The sequence below is a fragment of the Zonotrichia leucophrys genome, chromosome 4A (assembly GCF_028769735.1).
Source record: "Zonotrichia leucophrys gambelii isolate GWCS_2022_RI chromosome 4A, RI_Zleu_2.0, whole genome shotgun sequence".
Lineage (NCBI taxonomy): Eukaryota > Metazoa > Chordata > Aves > Passeriformes > Passerellidae > Zonotrichia > Zonotrichia leucophrys.
In genome coordinates this window covers 18,207,921-18,223,635 of record NC_088174.1, presented here as the reverse complement: position 1 = coordinate 18,223,635, position 15,715 = coordinate 18,207,921, and positions in this window count along the sequence as shown.

The window sequence follows — 15,715 nt, the reverse complement described above, 5'->3', positions numbered from 1 at the left end:
GCATCAGCTCCACACCGAGATTAAATATTACTGAGAAGTGTCAGCCAGCACAGTGAGCCCACTGAGAAGAGGCAAAAAATAAATTTCTCCCTCTGAAGTGCAATAGTCTGGGCTTTTTTAAGTCTCCTGTAAGGTGCAGAGGACAAGAATCTGACAAACAGGGGTGCCACAGGACTCACAACAGAATTGTGCTGCCTCCTCAACGGTCATGGAAAATGCACTGGGGTTCACATTGACGTGAGCGTTACTAAATCCCAATCTCTGATGTTCTCAGGAACAGAATGTTCATTTTCCATGCTAATTGAGTGGATAAAGAGGATGAATTCCCCCGAGGGAGGGGAAGGGGCTGGCTGGGGTTTGATCTGCCCTCGGTCTGCAGCCAGATGTGGCTGGGATGGGCTGTGCTTGCCATCATCTCACTGCTCCTGCTTGGGGTAGAGCTCTAACTCTCCTTTTCCATGGCAGAGGGTTTGTATGCAGAGTGAGGAGCAGTGTGATGGGCTGTTCCTAGGAGTGTGATGCTTTATTAATATAAATAGCACTTTCATTAGGGTATTGTGGCAAGGGGGTGCAATTAGAGGTGGGATAATTAACGTGGAACATGCAAATCTTTACTTTCAGGGAATGCTTAATGTAGGACACTGTGGATGTTGTCTGACTGTAGTAACACCTTGGTGCTCTCTTTTAATCGTCATCACTGAAAATGGAATTTATGCCTTCGGGTAATTCAAATCAAACTGCAAATACTGCAGTGGAAAAAAGCCCAAAAACCTACCACAAACACACAGGGAAAAATACAACAGCAAAACAATCCAACTGGTAATTCATTCCACTCCTTGAGCAGAAAAGAAAAACAAAGCTAGCTGCTAATTTTCTCTTTAATAAATGAAGACTGCTGATAAACTTATTGATAGACAGATATTCTGGCAACAGATTGTCAGAAACATCTCACCAGGCCACACAAGCAACCCCCACTCACTGACAAGCTGTCTGCAAAGTCAATCTCAGAACCTGTAAAATATCCCAGGTTTGGAGCACAAATATTTTAGTGATGAAGTAAATCCAGAATAAGTTAAGTGCTATTGTTTGCATATTTAAACTAATACAGTTGTTAAATATGCAAAGACCTAAATTTAAGAGCAATATTAACAGATATTTGTTATCTCCAATAACAGAAGAGATGTACTCACAGCTCCCCAAGCAGAAACCACTCAGTTACAAATCCAACAGCAAGCGCTGCTCCTGGAGCAGCTTTGGGCATCTGCTCCTCCACACCAAACGTGGCAGAGCTTGGGGTGAGCTCCTGCTGGAATTCCAGCTGGGATATCTGGGGGAAGATTTTGCACTGGGTGTTCATCACCAGACTCAACATTTCCCTAAATCCCTTCTGAGACCTTGCTCCATCACCAGGCTCTACACTGTGCAGGCACTACACGGGATGAAGAAGTTTGTAATTATTTAAAGAGTCCAATTCTGTTTCTTCTGCTCCTCCTAAATCCCCGCTCTGTTCCAGCAGTGATCAGGAAAGATGGGAAGGCCTTGTTAAGCAAACCATGTCCTGCTGAAACCGTAATTGCTTTCTGGCTGTAGCAGCTGTTCAGCCGTGTTAACACCTCCTTAATGATTCTGGGGAGATGCTCAAACCTGGATGGACACAATCCTGAGCAATGGCTCTGTCTCCCCCTCTTTGAGCAGGGTTTGCACTGGGTGCTCTCAAGAGTTTTTTGAGAATGTTGGGGTTTTTTTGAAGGTATTTTACTTTCATTTTTGTTTATTGCTAGAGAGCCCAAGATGTCAAATGAAAGTTGCGCATAATTAAAAAAATATCTTTTTGTACCCTCTTGTTTCCAGCTGGCTGAGCACCAGACCAGGGTGTGTGGTCACTGTGGAAAGGAGCCAGCCAGGAACTTCTCTCTACCTCTAGATGGGATTTCTCTGGTTGATGAGATGTTCAAGCTACTCTTGATCCCTGTTGGTGTTTCCTTCTTCATCCAAGGGGACACCACGGCCTCAGAACTGCTCAGAGCTCCAGCAGAGACTCAGCTGCATTAAGAACAGAAAGAGCAGGAAGAAGTTCTGCTTAGAAGAGGAAATATTTACAAGACAGGCACTGGTAGGAGACGGGTATCAGACACAGGGAGGTCAGCAGATAGGACAGACACACAAAAAAAATAAAATGTGTTACATACGCACGCCAGGATTCACATATTACACCAAGAAATTCACAGGACGTTCTCCCATTTCTCAGACTCCATGAGTTAATAGAAATGGACAAATCTCTAATGGAACAGGACATAAAATGTCCTGAGCAATGCCTCAGCTCCACGCTGAACTGAAATATGCAGAAGCATAGGCTTTGCACCCCTGAGGCCAGAGACTCCTTCAAATGCAATTTTTGGGAGCTAAAGCAACATTTGCCTACAGCACCTGTCAAGCATCTGTTGAGGACTGAGCCTTGTGGTTTCTGAGCACACACCATGGGCTGCTCCCAGCTCTGGGGCTGGCCTGGTGCTGAGCGCTGCAGCACAACTGGGCCCCAGTTTGCTCAGGAAAAAGAAACTTTGGTCAGGAAAAAGAAACTTTGGTCAGGAAAAAGATAGTTTGGTCAGAAAATCTTGGCCACAGTGAAAGGAAAGGCAAAGCCAGCTCCTAGCAGAGGAGGAGGAGACGGCCCTTCCACACAGGCTCAGGAATTCCAGCTCTTCATGGCACCACCATGATTTCTAAGTCAAAAGCATAAAACTGCTTTCAATTTGGATGTCTGTCTTAAATTCTCTCTTAAACTTACACATCTAGTGGTAAGACACAATAATAATCATCTACCTGGTTTTATTATATAGAAATAGAAAATACACAAATTAATGATTTATAAACTACCTCTTTCTATTATATATAGATATAGAAAATACAGAAATTTATAATTTATAATCTACCTCTTTCTATTATAGCCAGATATAGAAAATACAAAAATTTATATTTTTAAATCTATTTTTACTATATATATAGATACAGAAAACACAGAAATTTATAATTTATAATCTACTTGTTTTTATTAAAGCTAGATATAGAAAATAAAGAAATTTACATATTGTCAGAAAAGAGGTAAATCATGAATATATATTGGTTTACAGTGTTCCATGTTAAAAGAATGCAGCTGTGCTTCATTATCACACTGATAAGGACTAAATGGGATGTGAGTAAGGAGTCCTTGGACTGCACTCCTACCTTGTTCTTGTGCTCCTGTAAAGAACATCCCAAAACTTCTTTCCTGTTCTGGAATTGCAGCTAAAGGGATCCTTTCTGCACTTTTCCTGATACTTCTCTTGTTTAGTTTTCAGATTCCAAATTAAAAAAAAAAAAAGATATTTTTCAAAACATGTAAATTGAGCATTCATTAGAATGGGATAAGATGCCTTCCAGAATAATTTGAAAAAATCAAGAAAAAAATTAAAGAGAGCCTGCACAGAAATGAAACAATTAAATTAGCAAGGCTGCCCCAAAGTGCAGTTTTATATCCCAGCCTAAGCAAGACACGCAGTGTGCTGCTTCTGCTCTGATACATCAGCGTGAGCATAATTTCACTGAAATTGGCTTAAAAGCCTCCATTTCCAAAGGAAATATTTACACATTTTCATAAATGTTTGCTTTGCATGAGAAGAATTCTTGTTATAAACAACAAACAAAAAGTAGTAGAAGCTGAGTAAGATTAGCTCTAAGAACCAAGACTAGCCTCAGAAATCGAGTTTTCTCCTTAAAGATACTGTTTTTCCTTCTGGTACAAAAGAAAAAAAAAAGCAACTAGAAAAGTGGATATTACAACAGGAACTAAAAATAGCAAATAACTGTTTGAAAAAAGTCTCTTGATTTGCCAGAAGAACTTGGTTTTGAAAAGCAATTCTCAAGTGCTTCCTCTGTGCTTCCTTCAGTGGCGTTATATGGGAATGAAAAAAACCTCAAGACAAATTTGACACTTCTGTCAAAATGAACACGCTGTTCCTCTGTCAGAGCTTCTGTGGTTTGCACAGGGGCAGGACCTTGGTGATCCTCAACGCTTAAAGACTTGTGAAAGAAAAAAAATCCCCACAATTTAAACTTGTGACAGTGTTTACCTTGTGAAGGAGGCAGGAAGAACAAACATCCGTGTGCTGACCTGTGCTGGTGTGGAGAGGACACTGCCTCGTCTCCAGCTGCTCTCACACATCCTCCCTGCTCAGGGCAGGAGAACACACACAGAACCTTGTGCTCAGCCCTCATTTAGAGTTCTTCAAAGCCATAACAGCCAGGGAGGAGGAAGGGAAGGTGATTGTGGTAAACACTCACTGATGGAAGCCAAACCTGAACGTTTTGTATCAGTAAAATGAGCAGGAAGAGCCAAAGTCTGAACAGCAGGAGCCAGGAGAATGAGATGAGCTCCCACTCCAGACACAAAGCACTGCAGACTGCAGTTTCATCTTGTGAGACCCTACAGCACTTACAAACTGACTGTACATTGATATTATTGCCAAGGCCATGTTAATGGAGAAAGCACCCAGACTTCTCTCAGAATAAAAGGCAAAAAGGCAAACAGAAATCCAGGGAATCCAAAGCTTCTCTTGGGACATTGTGACCCTGTGAGACCTTGGAGATTTGGACAATCCTTCTGTGGTGTTAATGCCCTGTGTGCCCTGCTGGTCAGCCTGTGTCACAGACACATTTTATGAAAAACCCTTTCCTTAGGATTTTTCCTCCTGAGAAGCTGGGAGGCCTCAGGAACAAAATGCAAACAATGGTTATCTGCTGCTGTGGGATGCAACAGGTGCATCTGGGATTGGTCTCATGTGGTTGTTTCTAATTAGTGGCCAATCACAGTCAGCTGGCTCAGACTCTGGTCAGTCACAAGATTTTATTATCATTCCATTCCATTCCATTCCATTCCATTCCATTCCATTCCATTCCATTCCATTCTTTTCAAGCCTTCTGATGAAATCCTTTCTTCTATTCTTTTAGCATAGTTCTAGTACACCATTTTCTTTTGATATACCATATACTACAAAATAATAAATCAGCCTTCTAAAACATGGAGTGAAGATTCTTATCTCTCCCCTCATCCTGGGACCCCTGAGAGCACCAGCACCACCTTTGGTGACCCCAAGTGCAGAAGCATTCCACACTGGGTTAACCCCAGTGAGGAGCATTGCCCCAGGCCTGCAGCCCCAGCTCAGAGCTGCTCTCCCCTCTGCCCTCCCTGGGCAGCTCCCACTGCTCCCATTTGAAGCAAACCTGATCCCATCGGTTCCCTTGGGTTTAACCAGCCTGGTTAGCCCTGGTGCTGCTCTGAGCAGAGTGCTGTGATCTGTGCCAGGTCTCTGCTGGGCCTGCTCCCTGTGTGATCTATGGCACAGCCCCAGCCAGCCAGCGGCACATTAAATACAGACTGAGCAGGAGTGCTACACGAAATTGATAAAATAAGTCTGCATTTATAAATTATACATACATTTCCCAAATTGTCATATCTCCCAATCTTCTCTCTGCTGTTTGCCAGATTTTCTCCCACCAGTCACTGTCACATCACAGCTTCTCCTTTCTTTTTTATGTCCTGATTAACAGGACATCTATATTCTCCCTTGAGCTCTCTTCCTCCCAGCAAGATTATTTTCCATATCCCTGCAGAGGGGCCAAGAAAGCATTTGTGAGCCTAAGATGCTTCTTTTTCAAGATATACTATGTGATCTAATAAAAGATAATACTTTTTCTTATAAATGTAGCTCCATGAGCACAATTCAAATGCTTCAATATAGGTTCAGAAAAAAAAAATCTATATGAAAACAATTTATTCTTAGATTGCTTTAAAAAAAATAAAATTCAACCTTTTCCCCTATATGTTAGGGGATTCTATTAATCATTTGGGGGGAATGGTTTGACTCTTCAAATATTGATAAAGGCCTTTTTCAGCAGTAAAAACAGCCAAACATGGAATGATCAGATCCTCCTGGTAGCACTGATCCTTTAGTGATGTTCAGGACACTTTTGAAAGCCACTGTGTTCAATGCAACACTTACTCCTCCTGCTCTATTTTCCAACTTTCCCATCAGAGTAATGAATGTAGAACAGACACAAAGTCAAACAGCATTCACAGGGGCTTTGGGTGAGTTTTTCCCCAAACTTTTGCCAAGCTGTGGAACTCTAATTTCCTTAGCTGGCTCTCAATACCAGAGAGGTTCCAGGGGCTGCAGTGGGGCTCAGCAAAGAGCAGGGCTCTGGGATACTCTGGGCTGATTTGCCAAAATAAAAACACCAAATACATCATTTCTGCCAAGGAACAAGTACCACTGGGTACCACATTCCTCCAGGAGAGCAATGGATGGAAAATGCTCCATTAGCACTGGATTCCCTTCAGTGCTTGAGCAGAGCCAAGGCACCTGTAACCACACTTCTCACACCCTGTGCCCAGCTCCACACTTTATCCACAATCCAGGGAAGGTCCCCACAGGTCTATTTTGGTTTTCCTCTGCAGTGACTTCTCCCGTGCATTTCCACCTTTGTTTTCCCAAATGTGCATTTTTGTGGTGTGGGTATTGCACACACGAGACACTCACAGCAGCGATACAAACATCACTTTGCTTGATGGGCTGACAGGAAAAACCCTCTTGAAAAAAGAACTCTTTTGAGTTTTACTCTTTAATTGCACAGTGTATACTGCTTTTGACTTCTTTTTTATAATGGGCCTTGGTTACACAAGTCAAGCTTTTAGCCCTAAACTGAGGAGAAGTGCTCACAATACATCAAACAGTGTGCAGGAAATAGCAAAATAATCTGACTGGTTTAGGCATGTCTCACTGGTAGAGTTTGAAGAGCTCAGTGGTTCAAGGAAAATGGTTTCTTCTGCTTGTCTGAAAGCAAAATGGATTTACAGGTAAAAGGCAGCATCTGTGCGTGGACTGCACAAATACACATCCAGGCTCACCCTGGAGTTCAGCTCGCTTTTTCCAGCACGAAATAACACACAGAACACAAAGAGAAGGCAGAGTCCTTGGCTGCTGCAAGGTGCATTTCTCAGGTGCCTTCCCTGCACTGCCAGGAGGGGAATGTGTCCCCTCAAACCCCGGGTTTGTGAGGCAGACACTGAGCCTGTCCCTGCCAGCAGGGTTAAATCCTCTGCTCCAGAGCTCTAATGCTTCCATTACTGAACTTATTGTGCATAAGAGACCTAACAGCCCAACCCCTGAATGTCACATTTTATTCCAGAATGTTCCTTTCTAGCTGGACTAAAAGCACAGCAGTTCTGCAGCAAGGGGTGGTAAAAGTCATTCTGTGTTCCACTTGTAACAGGAATATTCTGTTGGAGTTAATAATAACTATGAGTTGATTACAATTTCACGTGTCCATGCTGAAATTAAATCTGTACTGCATGGTTTGACCTTGAAAAATAATTGGGTTTAGTGTCTAGAAGACAAAAAACTCAGTGGCAAAAAAACTCCCATAATTTCTGAAAAAGAAAAGGATGAGAGTGCCAAGAGTATCTTAAATATGCTGTGCTTTTGTAAGAAAATGCATACCTGATGTTAGCAAATAGCACATTTATCACCTGACTGCCTGGGAAAACTGCTGTTCCTTGAACTCCTTAGACTCTATACATTTTAAAGAGAAAGGCTGTAATTCTGTAAGAGTTTGGAGAATGTGTTTAACCATTAAAGATCATTTTTTGGTACCTGTGAAAGATGAGTTTCCAACTTGTTTAAGACTTGAGACATCCAATGATGCTCAGGCATTAGGTGCTGCTCCTCTGAAAGCTCTTCACCTCAGCGTGGCTTTTGGATTTATGAATCTCAGCAAAGCAGAGCTCACCATTCCCATGGCTCATCTGCTCCCCTGCATTACTCTCGTGCTAAATCAATCCTCAGATCCATAAACCAGGTCTGTAAATATTAATGCAGGCCAAAGCAGCCTCAGCTCGGGCAGCTTTCACTGCAGAAGGAAACTGGGGAGGCTGCAGCTCCTTCTGAGTCCTTTCCTGCAAATTCAACTCCTGGGCAAGACAAGAGAAGAATATTCTGGTGAGAAAAAATGTAAAATAATACAGGAAAAGAAAGGAGTTCACAAGGCAATTGGAGAACAAGAAAGGGGAAGGTTGAAAGGAAAAGGACAATGAGCTGAGGGGATAGGAAAGGGAAGAACAGAGCCAAAGAAAAGAGAAGAAAGCACAGAGCAGTGACAGAAAAGAGAGTGAGTAACAAAGTGGTGGGAAGGAGAACAAACACTAATGGGATTATATTTCCTTCTCTTCAGTGTCTGGAAAAGCACCAGTGTAAAGCAGCCACTTCAGTGAATGAATGAGTTTATAAATTGGGTAGGATATCAGGAGAGGGCAGGGGCACACAAACCCAGACTGCCCAAGAGCAAGGGGGTGCCTGGGGCTGCCTCCTAATCCCATCACACTGGGACAGCAGCAGAAATTGCCCTGGATTTCTCCTTTAAAAATATTACTGCCAATCTCTCAGTTTCAATCTTTGACGTGTATCATCCCCCAAAGTGATGATGACTGGCATCAGGTTTCTCTGCTTGCTTATGCACTGATTTCTATTGATTCCTTGGGTTTTTTTCTTGTTTCTTTAATTTCCAAATTTCTTTTTATTTTCCTTAATCTTTCTTCAGGTTGTCAAGTCTCACAGATGATTTTTGTAAGCAAATTCTCTGACCTGGGTAGACTTTCTTCTGCTTTCATGATTTTTTTGCATTTTCTCAAGGAACAGAAGGAAAGATTAAAGGGACATTGAGCACAGGCAGCAGAACTGGACACTTGTCTTTGCAGTGATTTTTTTTTTTTTTTTAAATTGGCAATCAAGAGGAATTAAAACAAGAGTTGAAAACAAGAACTCCTGCCAAGACAGAGAGAGCAAGAGGCTGCATTCCTGCTCCCAGTTTCTGACATGATATGTTCAAATCCCTTTTGGTTACAGTACGTCAGCTCGTGTTTCACCAAACCATGAGACATAATGCAGCCTGACACACCAATTGTTTTTTGACAGAAATGTAAAGGAAAAGAGACTCTCTGCTCTGCTGGTAAAGAAATAATTTTCTTTAAAAGCAGAGGAACAGCCAGATTTCTCCTAAACATTAATGCATCAGAGTGGGGTGGCCTTGAGAGCTCTGCAGCTCTGGGGGTGCCCTGGGCCAGGCTGAGCCCCCCTTGCTGCTCTGCACTTGGCACTGCCTCGTTTGGCTGCAGCCTGATTGCAGCCCAGCTGTGCCACATCTGGGGCTGTCCCTGAGCATCATCCTGCTGATCCCCAGCACATCTGGGGCTGTGCCTGGCCCTGGTGATCCCCAGTGTCACAGACATCCTTTATGGAAAATCCTTTCCTTGGGATTTTTCCTCCTGAGAAGCTGGGAGGCCTCAGGAACAAAATGCAAACAATGGTTATCTGCTGCTGTGGGATGCAACAGGTGCATCTGGGATTGGTCTCATGTGGTTGTTTCTGATTAATGGCCAATCACAGTCAGCTGGCTCGGACACAGAGCCCGAGCCACAAACCTTTGTTATCATTACATTCCTTTTCTATTCTTAGCCAGCCTTCTGATTAAACCTTTCCTTCTACTCTTTTAGTATAGTTTTAATATAATATATATCACAAAATAATAAATCAGCCTTCTGACACAGGGAGTCAGCTCCTCGTCTCTCCCCTCACCCTCAGACCCCTGTGAATCCATCACCAGGAGGGTCCCCCTGCCTGAGCCCACCCAGCCCCTCTCTCTCAGCCCCAGCACCAAATGGAAACGGTCCCTGGCCCCAGGAGCAGCCCTGCTCCATCCCTGCTGGTGCCTCCCAGCCCTGGTGGATTTTAATTGTAAACCTTTTAATGTCAAAGCACATTTGTAGGGCCCTGGGTGAGTGGATGACCTTTAATTTTAGACATGTATTATGTGTTCAGAGTGATTAAAGGAGGAATCAAGTTCAGCTTTTAACAGCTGGAAATTTCATGCAATCAGTTTGAGTATTATAATTTTGGAGCTTTTCAGCAGCAGCATCTCCAGACATCTAGAGCTTTTTGTTTTGTTTTTCCCTTTTATGAACCATTCAGTTTTCAGCAGACCTACCTGACCCCAGGAGCTGCATCTGCCTTCCTGGGGGCACAGACTGGGGCTGAAGAAATGGACAATGCAAAAACTGGAAGTTGTCCTCACCTCCCATCCAATCCATGCCCGATTTCCAGACACTCCCCCAAGAGAAGTGGATGAGGTCTCATAAAGGATTTTTTGGTCCCACAAAAAGTCACAAAGGAAACAAATGCTTTTTTTGTTCTTTTTTTTTCAATATTCCAATTAATGTTTTTGGGCACACAGCTCCTGCATTCTATTGCAGTCAGTGATATTTCCAGCCCTTTTCCTGCAGCACAGGTTGATTTGGTTACTGGGATGGTGGGAGATGCAGGAAAGGAACTGCAAGCAATATTTCTGTTGTTCTCCTGCCTGAACAGGAGTGAGAGAATGGGAGCAGGGGGGCAATAATCCTCTGTGTGGTTCCTGAGCCCTTCCTGTCCTCTCTGCTCAGGCACAGAACTGCTAAGGAATTCTGATAAAGAAAAATAGGTTTTGTCTTAAGTGACTCTTGAAATTCTTTCAGCTTGGGAATTGTAGCAGAGCTATTAAAGACCAGTTTTATTGACGTGACACGTTCCCGAGGATGGGCCATTAATCATTTTGTGTTATTGTATACTTAACATCTGAAATTCAAGCAAAATCCTAATGATCCAACTATCGAGGGGGAAAAATGGAACTGAATCCACCTAAAGTGCTGCTTGTGCCGTGACTGAGCAGCACATTCAGAGCAAAACCCATCAGCTGGACTCCTGCTGGTAGTGCGAGTTTTATTCCTTAAAGTATTGCTCAGAAAAAGGGAGGGAGGTGAGCAATGTCACTGCTGTCCCCTCCCTGCTCAGGAGAACTGCCTGGATACAGAATCCTGCTGTGCCCTCGTCTCTGGGGCTTGCTTTAAAACATATGCATAAACATTTCTTTAATCACAACCCTGGGCATCTGTTGCAGCCCCGAGCAACACTGATTATTGTGGTTCTGGACCAAAATAACTTAATGAGGTAGAGGCTACAGGTTTTGCTCCTGTTTTCCAAATAATAACTTGTCCTCATTTACATGTCACTTAAAGAGGATTAATTTTGACTTTACAACGTATGGTGATTTCAAACCTCTAGAAAAGCAATCTATTAATGTGTGACTGCCTTAATTAGTATCTGTGACTTTCATTGCTCCTGGCTGGTCCCCTAAAAGCATTCTTTTGGCAAAACAAACAAATCAATATTATTTTAAAGAGCAGGAGGGGAGGAAAGCAATAGTGTTGATGTGAAAGGGAGGCTCAGAGATGAGGAGATCACTGGTCCAGGGCAGGGATGAGCACAGCTGCAGAGCACAACCAGCAGAGTGACATCGAGGAAATGACTGATGAGCATTAATGGCCTTGAGGTAAAGGAAGGTGGACTGAGGTTTGATATTGGGAATTGGGAATTGTTCCCTGGCAGGGTGGGCAGCCCTGGCACAGGTGCCCAGAGCAGCTGGGGCTGCCCCTGGATCCCTGGCAGTGCCCAAGGCCAGGCTGGACACTGGGGATTGGGGTTTGGAGCACCTGGGACAGTGGAGGTGTCCCTGCCACGGCAGGGGTGGAACCAGAGGAGCTTTGAGGTCCCTTTGAACCCCAACCCTGAATCCAGGGGTTCTCAAAGGCTCCCTGCCTTTGGAGCAGCCCTGCAGAGCTCTGCTCCCCATGGCCTGGGCTCAGGGTCAGTCCCATCCCTGCTCTGTCCTGCTGAAGGCAAGGCACACATGGCATCTGTCACAGACAACTTTCATGGAAAATCCTTTCCTTAGGATTTTTCCTCCTGAGAAGCTGGGAGGCCTCAGGAACAAAATGCAAACAATGGTTATCTGCTGCTGTGGGATGCAACAGGTGCATCTGGGATTGGTCTCATGTGGTTGTTTCTAATTAATGGCCAATCACAGTCAGCTGGCTCAGACAGAGAGCCCAAGCCACAAACCTTTGTTATCATTCCTTTCTATTCTTAGCTTAGCCAGCCTTCTGAGGAGAACCTTTTCTTCTATTTTTTAGTATAGTTTTAATGTAATATATATAATAAAATAATAAACCAGCCTTCTGAACCATGGAGTCAGACCCTCATCTCCTCCCCAATCCAGGAACCCCTGTGAACACGGTCACAGGCATCCATGGCCACCAGGATTTCCCTCCAGGTTTCAGAGGTTCTGCCGGTTCTGTGTCACACCGGGGTCTCTGTGGAGCAGCTGTGGGCACAGACACCTCAGGCAGGTGAGGATCCCACGCCAGCACATCCCTCACCCTGCCCTGACTCAGCCCAGGACGAGTAAAGAACAAACCACAACAATAACAGAGCAGGAGAAACCAGCAAGGGACAAAAGGAAAGGAAAAAGGATCAGGAAACTCAAACTGCACCAAAGCTCTTTTGTTCCCAAATTAAACATGACTGTCAATCTGCTGTGGTTTACAAACACATTAGTTCACCACACTTCTTTCAGATTTAATAAAAAAACCACCAAACTCAACTGGAATGAGTAATAGTCAGTTTTGTTGCCTGATAATAGATTGATAGCCTTAAGCCTTCTCAAAGGAAATTCAATTTGAATAAGGATTAAACTTGACTTTTCAGTGAAGTATCCATCCACAAATACTTATTTCTCACATTCATTCTAAATTCTGGTTGTACTTTGTCTTCCAAAACATCACGGTTTGAAGCTAGGCACAGCTAAATCACAGAGTATCCATATTAATAAAGATGTTTAATGTAAGAGCATTGTTTTTCTCCCAATCATTCATGTCTCAGAAAGGTCCTTTATAGCACCACAGGTAAAGGAGATGTATCTGCGAGGAGTGTCACAATTATTGAAGCAAAAATAAACACTATTTTTTTCTTTTGATATTTTAGGTGAGGCTTTTAAGGTCAGGTAATTAACTCACGGTTTTCCTGTATCCTTCTGCTGCTTCTCCTGTCTCTCTGTCAAAATAGTTTCATTAAAACACTCACAAATTATCATTTTAATGAGTTTCTGACAAGTTAATGTACTCCTTGTAGAGGTGCAGGGTTTGGGTTTGATTCAGTCCCTGATACATTTGTTGTTTACAGAGCAGGAAAACCACCAGGGGCAATGAGTGGTGCTAAACCAGAATTAAATACACTGAAATCACATTTTTGGCCTTCTAGCCACCTTTCCACTCAATATTTAAAATACTTGTCATTGAGCTGAGCTCAGACACCTTTATCCCAGATTTCACAAGAGAAAATCATTGCAACTGTGGAGTGACACTTGGCCATGAACAGGACGAGCTCCAGATCCTCCTGAACAGCCACTACAGGTCCAAACAATCTGATGGGGTTTTAAAGAGCCCTCATTGGAGCCAGCTGAGGCTGGAAGGAGATTATCTAATTAATTTATGAGTTTCAGTTCTTTCTGTGTTATCTGCCTAGAGTATCTTCTTCTAAGTTGTCCTAAAACCCAGCAAAACAGGGAATAAACATAGAAAAAAAAATCTGCTTTTCATGTGAGGCAGTAAGGAGAGGAAGACAGAAAAAAATGTGGGTTTGCTTCTCTTGTGTATGAGAAGGAACAGGGGTAGAGTTGCTTTAGACACTCATTCCAAAATATTTTCCACAAATGAGCTAATTTTGAAATCACCTATAATTGAACACACAGATAATTTTAGCTTTGTGCATGAAGCATGGTATTGCAGAAACTGCAAAAAGAGGAAATGGCATGTGATATATTTGTTGGATTTAGAAACAGCAAACTAAGAGGAAAAGTATATTTTTCTCCAAAAAAAGATTCTGGCAGTTAGTGCAAACAGTCGTGTCCTAAGCAGGGTAATGAGCAGTAATGCTGCTCTAAACATTACCCTGCACACAAGAAACAAACAGAAAGCAACGAAAAATAGAGCATGGCTGAGGCATTCTTCCTTGAGCCCACTCCATTCAAGGTGATGACTAATTAGGAAAACCTCCAAAACTGAGTTTTCCCTTCTTTAAGTGCACCAGTGAAGATAACATAAATATAACTCAGCCCTATCAACTGATTCTGCTCCTGAAAATAAACTTTTAAGCATATGGTCAGGAAAGCCAATGTATAGGAAGAACAATTCTTGAACAGCATGACAACAGTCTGGAATTACATGCTAGGGCTCACACAAGTGGGTTTGCGCAGCCATAATTTCATCAAATGCATTTCAGAGCTTGACAGTCAATCCCACAGAAACACAAGGAGCATTTCCAGGAAATGTTTGCATTGTTCCCCTCAGCTTTTGAACAGTTCATTTCTAGTGAGGGAATTTCTCTTTGTAAGGGGGGCAGATTTCTTTGTTAAGTAAAATGAGATGGAAATCAAAAGCTCAAATTGCACCAGGAAACACCACAGGGATCTGTGCACCAAAACGCTCCAGTGATTGTGGCCTGTAACTTATTGCCCAAAGTTCCTTTTCATTTTTCTGATGTTCCCATTTATCAACCAGGCTCCTGATAGTTGTTAAAACTCCTGCTAACAAAAGTGGAACAACAGCACCCCCTCCAAGAGAAAGTGATTCTTTCTTCAGATTTCCTCGAAAAGAGCTTTATTGAGTGTATTTGATGCCTACAGAAGCCTTGCTCCCACTAGAAGGGAACCTGAACAAGACTGGATATCCTGCCAATATTTTGGATGACTAGGTGTTCAGTCACTTGTGATACAAATGATCTGAAACTGGAGGATCATAAAATCAGGAATGTAAAAACTGATTTGTGCTCAAAGGTATTCCCAAAAAAGGAAGATAAAGTGCAGGTGATGTCATTGCGAAATTTCCCCTGTAGGAACAAATGTAAATGTTCTATGTGCTATAGAAACCCTGAATCACAAAAGGAGAACATTACTGATTAGAAAATCTTTGCCAGAATTGCAGAAAAGATATCAGCACTTCAACACTGCTAGGCTTCTTTGCTCATAAACCATTACAATAAATTACAAATGTCCACTAGCATTCAACAAAATGTGTAAATGTCAAAATCATTTGTCACAAAATCCTCCTCACCATCACCACCTGCTTTTTAAAGGAAACAATAAGAAAAAAACCCAGAATTTGCATAAGGAAGCACTTGAAACATCCTTGTTTGGTTTTCATATTTCAAATGAAATTCATTTTCATTTTCAGATTTCAGTGAAGATCTGGTTTATGATCAAGTTGAGTCAGACACTTGGAATTTCTTAATTCAGTCTTATTGTACAGCTCCTTTATCCAGTTTTTTGCACAGAGCTGATATCTGGCAGTGAATTTCACCTGCCTTTTCCTTCCAAACAGAGCACAAACAAAGCTGGCATGACTGGGGAAGTTTTGGCTGTCTCTGCACAAATCCATATTTGTTGTGGGAAGAATGCAGAGTGTATTTCAATACCACACCTGCTTGTTTAACTGCATCTTCTGGAAAACTGTGCAGAAAAAAAGAAGAAAATAGGAATAAATCCTCAGAGAAGTCTGACTGCTCACCCTCCCTTGCTGTTCTTTTGGTTTGGCTCCTGAGCCTGCAGCTGGCTGTGTGCTTAAGGATCTTAAAGGTCCTTTCCAACCTAGTTCATTCTGTGATGCTGTGATTTTGTGATTCTGAGATTCTGTGATTTTGTGATGCTCTGATTTTTTGATTTTGTGATGCTGTGATTTATTGATTCTGTGATTTTGTGA